The following is a 12,574-nucleotide window of genomic DNA, read 5'->3' as shown; positions in this document are numbered from 1 at the left end:
ATGAAGGCTTTGGGAGGTGTTTAGGTTTAGATGAGGTTATGAGGGTGGGATCTGATCTGATGACATTAGTGCTTTTATAAGAAGAGACACTAGTGTGCACTTGTGTGCACTCTCTCTGTTTCTCTTTCATCTATCATGAGAAGACTTGGAGAAAAACAGCCAGAAAGAGAAATTTTACCAGGACAAAATCAGTTGGCATTGACCTTAGACTCCCTAGCTTCCAGAACTGGATGGAAAGCTTAGGGAATTGGAACACTTCCCAACCTCAAGAACCACCTGGACTATGGTAATTTTTTATGGCATCACAAACAGACTAAGGCAGTTAGAACCTGGAAAGTGCCGTGGGAGGTATATGGGACTTTGGGGCAGTGACTAGTAACCAAAACTGGTACAGAAATATTTCAATATTTTAACCATTGACACTAATCTACTGTGATGTATCAACACTGTTCATAGAGTTCAAATTTTAATAAGAGACAGATAACATACAAAATAAAATAAAGAATGTGTCGAGAGCTGTTTTCTGGTATGGAAAAGAATAAAGTAGATGACAGGATTAGAAAGTGTCCTAGGGAAGCTGAATATTTATGTTACAGGAAGAAAGAAAGAGAAAGGCATGGTGTCCATCCTCAAGGGGCACTTGCCAGAAGCTGCATATACTGCTTACACTGAAAGCCTCTTGCTAGAGAGAAGATGGGAAACACAGTTACATTGGGAAGCATCCACCACTGAGGATGGAGAACTACTGCAGAGCAACAGACATGATCTGTGATTGGATTGTGAGGTGGAAAGAAAGATAATTTTTCAGGATCTGTCAGAATACAGCTCTCTTTTGCCTCTCACATTTGTGGATGTCTTGCAAACTGAGGTACTTGCTGCCTGGACTATCTTTCTAAGAATGTTTGTATAGCAAATAGTCTTAGAAAACAGAGGTAATGTCTCCCTCTGGAGCAAAGTGCAGGCAGCTTAGTGTCCAGTGTCATAAAGATGGTGTCTCCCACAGAACAGCTCAGGAGACTTACCGCCCATTAGGAATCTAATTTCCCAAGCTCAGGGCTCTCTCCAGTGTGACCCCTGTGTGGGCAAGTGTCACCTGGCCTTCTTTGCAGTAACCTGTGGGGATTGTTGCTAAAGAAAAGGGCATGGGAATATATGTTTACTTAAATATTCTCAGATGACCAGGGAAAAATGGGACCTTTAGAATGGAGAGAGCTGGCAGATATCCACCTTAACAAAGTGATCAAAGTCAGCACTTCCCTATAATTTCACCTTTATAAAAACAAAAAATCAGGGAAAATGGAAGGAAATTCTGGGACCCTGTGGAGGATGGATTGGAGGGAAGATGGAGCCTGCTTTGGACCACTGGGTTAGGGTCTCTGTCTCCTGATAACCTTCTGCATCACTCACCACAGTTGCTCCCTGCAACAGCGCCTCCTCTGTCCCCACTGTAGTTGGGCTTCCCCGGGCAGCCTGGCACATGGACTAGCTTCTTGGGACCCCCCCAGCATTCCAGCTGGCATCTAGAGAGAAAAGATGTGTCAGCCCAGCTGTGGCACTGGCTTGCAATTCAAGTGACTGGGGAAAGCTGAGGCAGGAGAATTGCAAGTCTGAGGCCAGCCTCAGCCACTTAGTGAGGCCTTCAGCAACTTGGAGAGACCCTGTCTCAAAATAAAAAATAAATAAATAAAAAGGGCTAGGGATATGGCTCAGTGGCAAAGCACCCTTGGTTCAATCTCTTGTAAGAAAAGAGGGTGGGGAAGGAAAGAGGTGTCTAACCTCTGCTTCCTTTTGAAAAATCCTGGGGAATGGCTCTAAATAGCTCAGCTGGGATCATGTGTCTACTCTTGAGTAAGAAAAGGGCAGAGAGAGAAGAGGTGTGCTTATACACAGCATTGAAATAAACAAACAAAAAGAAATAGCATAGGCCTCAGGAGGTAAGGAGTGATTTGACCGCATGAAACTAAAGATACAGGTGGTGCACACCTGTAATCCCAGTGACTCAGGAGGCTGAGGCAGGACTATTGCAAGTTCAAAGCCAGCTTCAGCAACTTAGAGAGGCCCTAAGGACTTAGTAAGACCTGGTCTCAAAATAAAACATTAAAAAAGGTTGAGGATGTGGCTTAGTGGTTAAGAGACCCTGGTATCAAAAAAGAAAGAAAAGATACAAGGAGGGAGAATCACACACAGGAATATGAGGAGGAGAGAAGTAGAGGATTCCAACTAGAGTGACTATAATGTACATGGTGAAGCCATTAACTGAAAGAGAACATAAGAAGACAAAACAGTTTGGATGCTGTTTTGAACTTGATTAACTTAGAAACTTAGGGGCATCAAGGGAGAGAAAAGACACAGATTGTTGGAAATACAATTCTGTAGCTCAGAAGTATTGGTAGTACCAACTGGTGGAACAAGATGTGAGAGTACTAGCTTCCTCTGCAGAATGTGGTAGGATGCCACCAGGTCCTGTGGCCTGGCAGCAGAGCCCTCCCTTGTCACCCAGGCCCGTTGGCAAGAAAGACCCTGGCTAATTATGAGGGAGTAGAAGCTAGGAGTCACAAGGAAGACATTTTTGGGCAGATGCCTCAGCCTTCAGTGACTCAGCAAGGGCAGCTCCTACTGCTCATTCCAGAGCACACTGGGAGTTGTTGAGCAAATATTTGAAGAGCGTTGAGTTCCTAAAAGCCTGCCATGAACTGAGCCCCTCAGCTGCAGAGCCGTCAACCCTGTGTAGGCAGCTGTCAGCTGTCAACTCTGGCTTTCCTGAAAAGACCTCCTGCCAAGAAGTGTGTCATAGGGGAAAGAATAAATGGGAAGATAACTGGACTACTGGAGATCTGGAGTAAGTCAGACGTGAGTTTGAATTCTAATTTCCTCATCCACAGAGTGTTCAACATAAATGTTCCTTCTTCCTGGGAGTCAGTAAAGTAAGAGAGTGCAGGGCTGGGCACATGGAAATGCCAGCCACATGGGACCTGCTGTTACCCAGGGGTGTCTGAGCAGAGCTGAGGTTGATGCCTCCAGTCCTGTACCTCTCAAACCTCCTGGGGCAGTTTCCAGGCACAGAGCAGAGCTGCCTCCACTGATATCCAAGGATGCTACAAGAAGCAGAGGCTGGGGGAGGGAGCTGGGGCGTCACAGGAGAAGTTGCACACCTAAAATAAACCCAGGCAGGAGACTCTGAGAATTTCCTGTAATTTTCACTGTAAATGTCCTATTTATAAAGCTGAGTCACTGTTGTTTGGTGCATGGAGACAGGCCCTAGCAGGAAATGAGGAGTGCACACAGAGACACAGTCTAACCCACAGGCTTTGGGGAATGCCTGGGTCTGGCCTGGGCCTGGCTGCCTGGCCCCTTGAAGCCCTTGACAAGCCCTTGGGTTGGGTTACTGGACCAGGTTAATTTATTTCATCCTCCACTGGCCATTTTTCTGTCTTCTTTGGTGCCAAAATAGTTTCTCTGTCTCCCTCTCTCCTTCTCCCCTATCCCTCACTCTCATTCTCTCCCCTTCTCTCCCACCCCCCTCTATTTCTCCCTCCTGTACATTGACAAGGAGAGTCTGGCCTCTTCATGCAGGCAGTGACAGGCCTGTCTCCATGGGAGACCTAGGGAGCCAGGCACCTAGTGGGATGAAGGGCATCTATTTCCTTGCAAAAACAGATCTGTCTGGATGTCTGTGCTCATCCCAGTCTCCACAAAAAAGCAAATTCTCCTGAAGATTCTGGGACAGTATTACAGACAGTTAAGGGGCAAAAGGAAAGAAGAAGGCAGCAAAGTACAACCACAACCAGTGTGTTTGGCATTTTTACCCAGAGCAAGCTCTTGAAGGAGGGACTGGGAGGCAACACAAAACCCTCCTCACTTCCTGATTTTACAGCCACTCAGCCAGCCACTGAAATCAGGTTCACCAATCAGGGCTGTTAAACCACATCTTGCCTCCAGCGCCCCCAGAGTGTGCCGGGCAGAGGGCAGCCTAGTTCATCTCTCAGCAGTGCAGAGAAGTTTCCAAACTACTTAGCTATAGCTTTTCATTAAACAATCTGGCTGCTGAGTAATACATTCCCAGTGCTACTGACATGCCTCAACAAACTTCTTTGGGACCATGCTCAGGGACCCACCTCTGTGTGCCCTGTGAGTTCAGCTTTGACTTCCAGGAGCTCTGGAATGTGGGAGGTTGGGACCCTGAGAAGTTCTTGGGCTCTGGCAGCTTTGGGTGTCATGGTCATAGCAGTGCCATGACTCCTGATGGGCTGAGAGTCCATTAACTGGTCAGCATGGGAAGGGGATCCTCAGTGTTCAAGTCTGTCTCCAGGGCTAGAGCTCCTCCCTCCTGTCCCATATTAGGAGGCCAAAGGTCTAGGTCTTCTATGGGTCTTTCAGTCCAGCCAATCTTCTCAAACCTAAGGCCCTTTTTCTGTCCCTGATTCTTCTTCTTTTTTTTTTAAATGAGAAACAAGCAAATCAGGTTTTCTTGAGAGGTTTTTTTTTTTTTTTTTTTTTTTGAGAGAGAGAGAGAGAGAATTTTTAATATTTATTTTTTAGTTTTCGGCAGACACAACATCTTTGTTTGTATGTGGTGCTGAGGATGGAACCTGGGCCGCACGCATGACAGGCAAGCACGCTACCGCTTGAGCCACATCCCCAGCCCTGTCCCTGATTCTTCTTGGTCCCATACTGACCACTGACTTGGGCAAAAGCCCCTTCAGCTCCTATTCCTTTTTCTTTTCTCCGTCTTCTTCTTCCTTTCTATATCCCTTCCCCTCTTTTTGTACCCCCTCCCCCTTAACAAAACTTTAGGCTACCTTTTCTTCATCTAGTGGCCTGAGAGCAAATCTCTGAAGCTAGGGGAGCCCAGACATTAGCATCTCAGGGGCCCAGGCATTTCCACTCCTCCCCAGGGAATCACTTCCCTCATCCCCACCACTCACCAGTTGCAGAGACTAAAGAGGCAGGGGTTGCTTCTTACTGTAGCAGCAGAAAAACAAAATGTCCACCAACTCAGAGATAACAAAGATTCAAGCATATTAGAGCCAGTTAGATTCTGCAAGCTTTCCAGACACAAGACCGACCTGCAAAAATCAACAGCATCTCTCTTCACCCACAATAGTGCTAGAAATTATTACTACAAAGATATCATTAACAATAGCAACAAGAATTACAAAATATGTAGGTGTTAACTCAGAATACACAAAACTTCTGAACACATTTTTTTAAGCTCTAATAAGGAAACAGAAAATGATCTGAATAAATAGATTCCATGCTTTTGGATTGGGCAACCTCTTATAAGATGACATATTGGATAGCTTTATTAAAGACCTAATTATATTAACAATTAACCTTTAAACTCATTACAATGCCAATCAAAATTCCAGTTGGATTTCTTTTTGAGGGACTAAATAAATAAATAAACTTTTAAAAAGAAGAGTAAAGGGATGAATTCCCCAGTCAAATATATTACAAAACCACAATAGCAACAGTGTGGCACTGGCTTAGCTACAGTATAATAGACCAGTGGGACAGAACAGAAGGCTCAGCAACCCAGCCGTGAACTGTGTATATTCAAGCATGTGTCACTTAATGGCAGGGATGTCTTCTGATAAATGCATCCTTAGGCAGCTTTGCCATCGTATGAACACAGGTAGTGTATTTACACAAACCTGATGGTAAGGGTCCATCGCTTAATGTGGCCTCTTGATACACTCCAATCCAGAAACACAGTAAAAGTGGGGATGTAGCTCAGCAGTAAAGCACTTCCCTAGCATGCACAGGATCCTGGGTTTAATTCCCAGCACCATTTTAAAAGAAAAACTAAACCAAACACAGTAAATACCAAGTTTATGAGGGTACTGTTGGTGTAACAGGGCATTTTATTTTACAGTAATTTAAAAAATATAAGTACAAAGACTACACTCCAAACTAATGAATTTTTCAGCTCCTGTTAATTATCTCATGTAATCGCTGTCATATATTAGTCTGACATTGATCAAAGTGCTCCTAGGCAGCACCTATCTATACATAAAGAGAGCATTCAATAAACAAATTCTAGCCAGATGCAGTAGTGCTCACCTGTAATCTCAGCTACTCACCAGTCTGAAGCAGGGGGATTGCAAGTTTAAGGTCAGCCTGGGAAATTTAGCAAGACCCCGCCTAAAAGTAAAAAATAAAAAGGTCTGGGATGTAGCTCAGTGGTAGAGCACTTGTCTAGCATTCATGAGCCCCTGAATTCAATCCCCAGTCACACACACACACACACACACACACACACAAAACACAGGTTCTCTATGGGTTAAAACATCAGTTAAGGTTTGTTGGGATAGTCTGCTATGTTGCTATCTTTGTAACTAGTATACCTAAGGCACATACCAAAATATGTGCCTTGGATCCCAGTTTGACTTAGAAAGAACTACCTAAAACAGACCATGGAGAGAACAGTACTCAATGTTCTACTGGTTTGACTTTCTGGAGATGTCCCTGAAAGTCAGAAGCAACAACACCTCCCTGTGGTTTGTGCATAAGACTCCAAGGCTTCTCTTTCTCCCCGCAGGAAACTAGCTCATTAGCTAATGTGCACATGAGTTCCAATAGCCAGAAGAGCTGAAGGAGACAGACTTGGGCTGAGACAAAAAGAGAGAGACCATTCTGGCCAAACAGGCCTTTTCTGAGTGTCCAGCAATGCTAGAGAAAGAATGTTTGTGTTGGTAGCCCACCTCCCAAATTCACATGTTGAAATCCCAACCCTGCAGAGTGATGGTGTTAAAAAGGAGGCCAGTGGGAGGTGATGGGGTCACTCCTGAATGGTGTTGGTGCCCTTTTAAAAAAAAGGCCCTTGAGAGAGGCCTTGCCCTGTCTATTACATGAGGATGCAGTAAGAAGGTGCCACCATGACTGGAAGCAGGACCTCACCAGACATCCAATCTTCCAGCACTTTGGTCTTATACTTCCTAGCCCCAAAACTGTGAGAAATAAAATTCTGTTGTTTTAAACTACCCAGTCTATGGTATCTTGTTATAGTAACTTGAATGTACTAGGACCAGCAACTTTTGCCTCAATTAATTCCACGAAGATGTTCAGCTCTCCTGAATTCCTAAAAGCACAAAGAATTTTAACAAAACAAGGGTTGCTAGGGTTAGGGTCAGGGTCAGGGTTAGCATTAGGGTTAGACAATTATAAAAAATTTTAACAAAACCATAAAAATCAAATCTCATGGATTTTGCTTCCAACTCTCTTTTACTTTCTAGTCACTCATTTAGCTTTTCCATAAGGAAACCTTCCTTCCTCTTGTTTTAGACTGGATTAGTCTGGCTTGTGCTTCCAGGAAAGAACCCATTCAGAACAGTGCCATGTGTTAAATGCCCCTTTGGTGAGCGCTTGCCGGAGCATCTCATGGGCAACACCAAGGGAATAATAACATGAACAAGCCTACATATCACCAGACTATAAAATTCATTAAAATATTGAAGAGTTTGAAGACTTAATGACCCAGCAAAGATGGAAAGTATGTTTCAATGCAGATCTCAGTCATTAAAAATGCATTTGGTACACCACATTTGCCTACTCTGAAAATGAAGAAAAGTGCATTTAGGGCAAGACTACCACAGCCCCCCAAGAGGATGGGTTAGGAAAAGGGAGGGACACTCCTCATTGGGTACCCAGTGAGGCAAAAGCTCCAAGGTGGTCAGATTGCCTGTGTGAGGGCTGGTGGCACTATCACGGTTCAAACCTGCAGCCAATCCACCACTCTGGAGACTTCTGAACTGTGGGAGAGGCAGAAAGTATTTTCTGAGAGAAATGCCCCTCACAAGGGAAGATTCCAGAAGGAGTCTGGCTTGCCAGAAACAGCAAGAGGTAAGGCAACTGGAGAAAAGTATATGGAAAGAAACTTAAAGAGGCTAAACGACTCCCCTTCTGAATATGTGCTGCTTCTTTCTTCACAGATCTTCGCTACTTCATGCATGGTCAGGACTGCCATAACGAGGGGCTGCAGACTTGCTGGCTTAAACAGTGGAGATTTATTTCTTAGTTTTGGAGGCCTATAGTGTGAGACCAGGTGTCGCAGGGTTAGTTTCTTCTGAGGGCTGTGAAGAATGTGTCCCAGGCATCTCTCTTTGGCCTATAAATGGTCATCTTACCCCTGTGTTTTCACATGGTTTTCTCTCTGTACATGTCTGTGTCCTTATTTCCTCTCCTTATAAGGACACCAGACAGAATGGATTAGAGCCCACTCCGAATGAGCTCTGTGAAGAACCTGTCTCCAAATACAGTCACATTCTGAAGTATTGGGCGCTATGACTTCAGCATATGTATTTGAGAGGTGGGACAGAGTTCAACCCTTAATGCGTACTAAATGAGCATAACACATCTGAAAGGAATGTTTGTGGAGGGTGGGGTTATTTCATTGTACAGAGAAAGTTAAAATTTCAAAGTGTATGAAGTGCTAGGGCTTTTCTGAGTAGTTGAAAGTCCAACTCACAAAATCTCCTGTTGACCCACCACCTGGACTGTAAGGTGGCAAAGGCAGGGCTGCCAACTATGAGTCAATTACTGTGATCTTGAAGAAATGACATAACCCTCCCAAGCCTCATTTTTCTCATTTGTAAACCAAAGGAATTTAGTTGGTGAGTTGAATTTCCTAATTGGCACTCCAGCCTCCTGTGAGCTTTCCTGTATGACAGAGGAAGAAAGCTTAAAAACTATGTTTTCTAGATCCGTTTGCAGCTAGAATTCTTGTTATGAATTAAATCCCCTGATAAGACATACTGGCATGAAACTTGGAGGACAAGCAGGAAGCAGATGCCATCTTCCTGTTGCTATGTCTGCTGCCAAGGCTGGTCAGTAGTGTGGGGAGGAGGCTGTGGAGGCTGGAGTTAGCATTCTTGTCTCACAAGCAGGATGAGGGTCTTGAAGAGCAGTTATAGTGAAGGGAGCATCATCAGTGGAGTCCCCAGGAATGCTCCCCCCAAAATATATGTAGGCCAGCAAAAATACAAAAAATACACGCAGGCATGTTCACTATACACTGCTCTCACAGCAAAAAACCACAACAACCTAATTATCCATCAATGGTGAACTGGTTAAACACAGTGTGGTATGTCCACACACACAGTGGAGTGCCGAAGAGCTCTCTAAAAGAATAGAAGACTATTTTCTTCTGCTGCTATGAGGTGATCTCAAGATATTTAACTAGTGGCAAAAAGCAAAGTAGAGGCAAAGACACAAAGCACCTTGCTGTTTAAGAAGGGGGATATGTATGTATATTTAAAAGAAAATTATCTTTTTTGTGTGTGTGTCAGGGATTCAACCCAGGGGTGCTCAACCACCGAGCCACATCCCCAGCCATTTTTATTTTTTGAGACAGGGTCTTGCTAAGTTTCTTAGGGCTTCACTAAGTTGGTGAGGCTGGCCTTGAACTTATGATCCTCCTGCCTCTGCTTTATAATTCACTGGGATTATAGGCATGTGCCACTACCATTTGTTTAAAAGAAATCTTGAAGAATAAACAAACCAAAAAGAGGTGCTCCTGTGACATCTCTTTTTGGTAAAAGTAGAGTGACTAAGATGTCAGGTCCCAAACTCTGGCAGTGAAACTAGAAACAAAGGGACTGACTCTACTTCTCCTGCCCACTTTCTCCTGCCCAGTGCAGAAAGGAAAAAAGGAGAAGACAGATGGTTGGGGAAGATGGGGAAGGGACATTAAGATTTACTGAGCACCTGCCATTTAAATCATGCAGCTAGGTACTTTAGATGCATTTTTTCTCCTTTAATCTTTTATACCTTTGACTTGAGGTAGGTATTTTTATGATCTCTATTTTATAGATAAATAAAAACAAGAAGGTAAGCAACTTGATCAAATTCATAAAGCTAGTACAGCAGGGGACATTTATCTATGGGGGGTTAAGTTCCAAGACCCCCATTAGATGCCTGAAAACTCAGGTTGTATCAAACCCTGTGGTTTAATGACTTGCCATCTTAAAGAAGCATATTTTTTTGCACACTTGCATTTTGAGGCGCAGCAGCAAAATGCATGAATTTTTTACATTTTTTCACAAATAGATGGTTCTTTCTTCCTGTAGATTTTAGCAAGTTTGGCATACCATCCTTTAATTTCCTTATTAAATGGAGATCTTTTACCTTTTCATTTAAAGGAAGCATTCATGGCTTTGGGGTCCTTATTAGTCAAGACAAGTTTACTTGAACATAAGCACCTTGATACAGGGACAAAGGATCTGATGGTTGAGACAGCTACTGGGTGAGTAACAAGAGGGAAGCATATATAACATATATATCACTGGACAAAGGGAAGATTCATGATCTGAGTGGAACCACATAATATTTCATCATGTCACTCAGAGGCACACAATTTAAAACTTATGCACTGTTTGTTTATGGAATTTTCCATTTATTATTTTTAAACTACAATTTGACTATAGGTAACTGAGACCATGGAGTGTGACATCAAAGATAAGGAAGGACTATTGTCAAGTGCCAGAACAGGGCTTTGCACTCTGGCCTAGCATCACAGGACCCCAGCTCTATATCATTGTCTTGCTGGGCTGCCAGATTGACCTCTTAGGCAGTGGGAGATTCAAGTGCCTCCGTAGGATACTAGTTTCTGTCATCTTTACACCATTCTTAGATGAAGCCCTCAGGCCTGGGTGCAAGAGATGGGCCCCAAGCCAGGGAATCTTCTTGCCTGCCAGTTTACACAGCCAGCTGGAGAGAGAGAGGAGAAAAGAGAGAGTGCCTTTAAGCCACTGGGTTTTCATTTGATTCCAGGTCCTCTCTTTCTCAGAAATTCTCCTTTAACTAGTATGTGGTGCAGCCTTGGCATGGGAGTGACCCTAATGCACAGCAGAGTTTGAGAATCACCATTCTTGCTGTTTCTGAGTGTTGTTGGGTGGTGCCAATGACATCACATGGGAGTTTGTTGGAAATGAGGAATCTCTTGCCCCACTCAAGACCTACTGAATCAGCAACATGGAGGTGGGGATGAAGAGAAGGGAGCCAGCATTTCTTACGTGATTCTGCTGCATCCTACAGTTTGAGAATCTCTGCTCTAAACAAAAAACTAAAGAGATCATCACCTGTCATGGTTTGATTTGCCAACGGTCATATACTGTGATATTGATTACAAAGGTAAATTTGATGGACCCAGGGAATGAGACTGTCCATGTGTCCCTTAAGAATTAAATATTTAGGCCCATAAGAAAGTGTTTAATTATAATTTGGGATCAAATGGAATTCACTGCAGCACCTGAGAAGGGGAGCGGCCTTATAAAACTATGATGATACAACTCAGCAGCTGTGTGCCAGGAGCTGCTTCAGAAAGTCTTGCTGGCCAAGGGAGAACATGATCCTTGAGGACAGGAAGGCAGAGTGAACAGCTGAGGGGACTCAGCAATCTCTTTAGTCAAGGCTTCTCACCTTGGATGGTGTATTGCTCTCTTTGGACTCTCTGCCATCCGGCCATCCATTCTCTCTCGGCGTAGAAGATCAAAGTCTGAAATCGAGGTAGATGCAGGGCTGCTTCTTCTGAAGGGTCTGAGCTCCCCACCTCTCTCCCAGCTTCTCTGGGCTTATAGGGATATCACTCTAATCTCTGCCTCCATCTTCACATAGCCTTCTTCATGGAGTCAGTAGAGCAAAAGGACCAGAGGGAAGAAAGAGGGGAGAGAAAGGGGAAGTCCTGGGGAATGATACTGGCCAAATTCTATTCTTACATTGTGTGCATGTGTGAATATGTAATAAGAGATCCCACCATTTTGTACAACTATAATGCACCAATGGAAAAAATAAGGAAAAAAAAAGTCCCTTGTCTTTTCTTTTAGAAGGACAGTAATCATTGGGTTTAGTGTCCAACCTAAATTCAGGATGGTGTTATTTTGAGATTGTAATGACATCTGCCAAGATCCTATTTCCAAATAAGATCACATTCACAGGTCCTAACTGGGGGTTAAAACTTGCATGTTACCTTTTTTACTTCAAATGGGGAATAAATTTCATTTTCTTCAACTGCCTGTCTTAATGTTAATTCTGAGCAAAGGAATTATGAAAGTAACTTTGATTCTTTCAGGGCAAACTTTGATGGGCTTGGAGTATAGTACTAATGACTGTCTTCACAGAAATCCGTGTTATATAAAGTGCTTTGTGTGATCATTTAAGTCCAGCCAAAGAGTTGGGAGGTTTCTGTGCTGTTGCATAAAGGGGGTACTGAGGCTCAGGAACTCAAGCTCACAGAAGCAAGGGGGTAAAACCTGGACTGAACTCAGCCCTTCCACTCTAATTTCTTGCCCCTTCTTTTGGGTCAGCTGCTGTTAGGAGTCATGATAGTAGGTCCTCGAGTGTCTGTGTTCTTGTCAACTTAAAAAGACTGGCATTTCTACGGTTACTGCAGGTGGGTGCCTGACTGTCTGTGGGTTCTGTGTGGTCTGTTTAGTGATGTGATGCATGCTTCATTTCTAGGTCTTCATCACTGAGCCCAAAGGCCCCAGCTTTGCTTGTTCATTTCTGATGTGACTGTGGCTGCCTTCATTCTGGGTCTTTCTTGCCTGAGCTTCCTGGGTTTGAGATCTTCCTGGTA

The 12,574-nt window shown here is 43.8% G+C and overlaps 1 long non-coding RNA gene across 1 annotated transcript; it reads right to left on the bottom strand.

The window, feature by feature from the left end:
* Window positions 1–10,372: 10,372 nt before the first annotated feature.
* On the bottom strand, window positions 10,373–12,081 carry LOC144373629 (uncharacterized). The gene is made up of 2 exons (XR_013433225.1): window positions 11,419–12,081; window positions 10,373–10,707 (listed from the first exon to the last, which is right to left on the bottom strand). It is a non-coding gene; the product is annotated as an uncharacterized LOC144373629 (long non-coding RNA).
* Between the last annotated feature and the right edge of the window lie 493 nt (window positions 12,082–12,574).

Source organism: Ictidomys tridecemlineatus, unplaced genomic scaffold (assembly GCF_052094955.1).
Source record: "Ictidomys tridecemlineatus isolate mIctTri1 unplaced genomic scaffold, mIctTri1.hap1 Scaffold_45, whole genome shotgun sequence".
Lineage (NCBI taxonomy): Eukaryota > Metazoa > Chordata > Mammalia > Rodentia > Sciuridae > Ictidomys > Ictidomys tridecemlineatus.
Note: the sequence above shows the minus strand (reverse complement) of the source record. Positions and strands in the feature narration are given on the sequence as shown.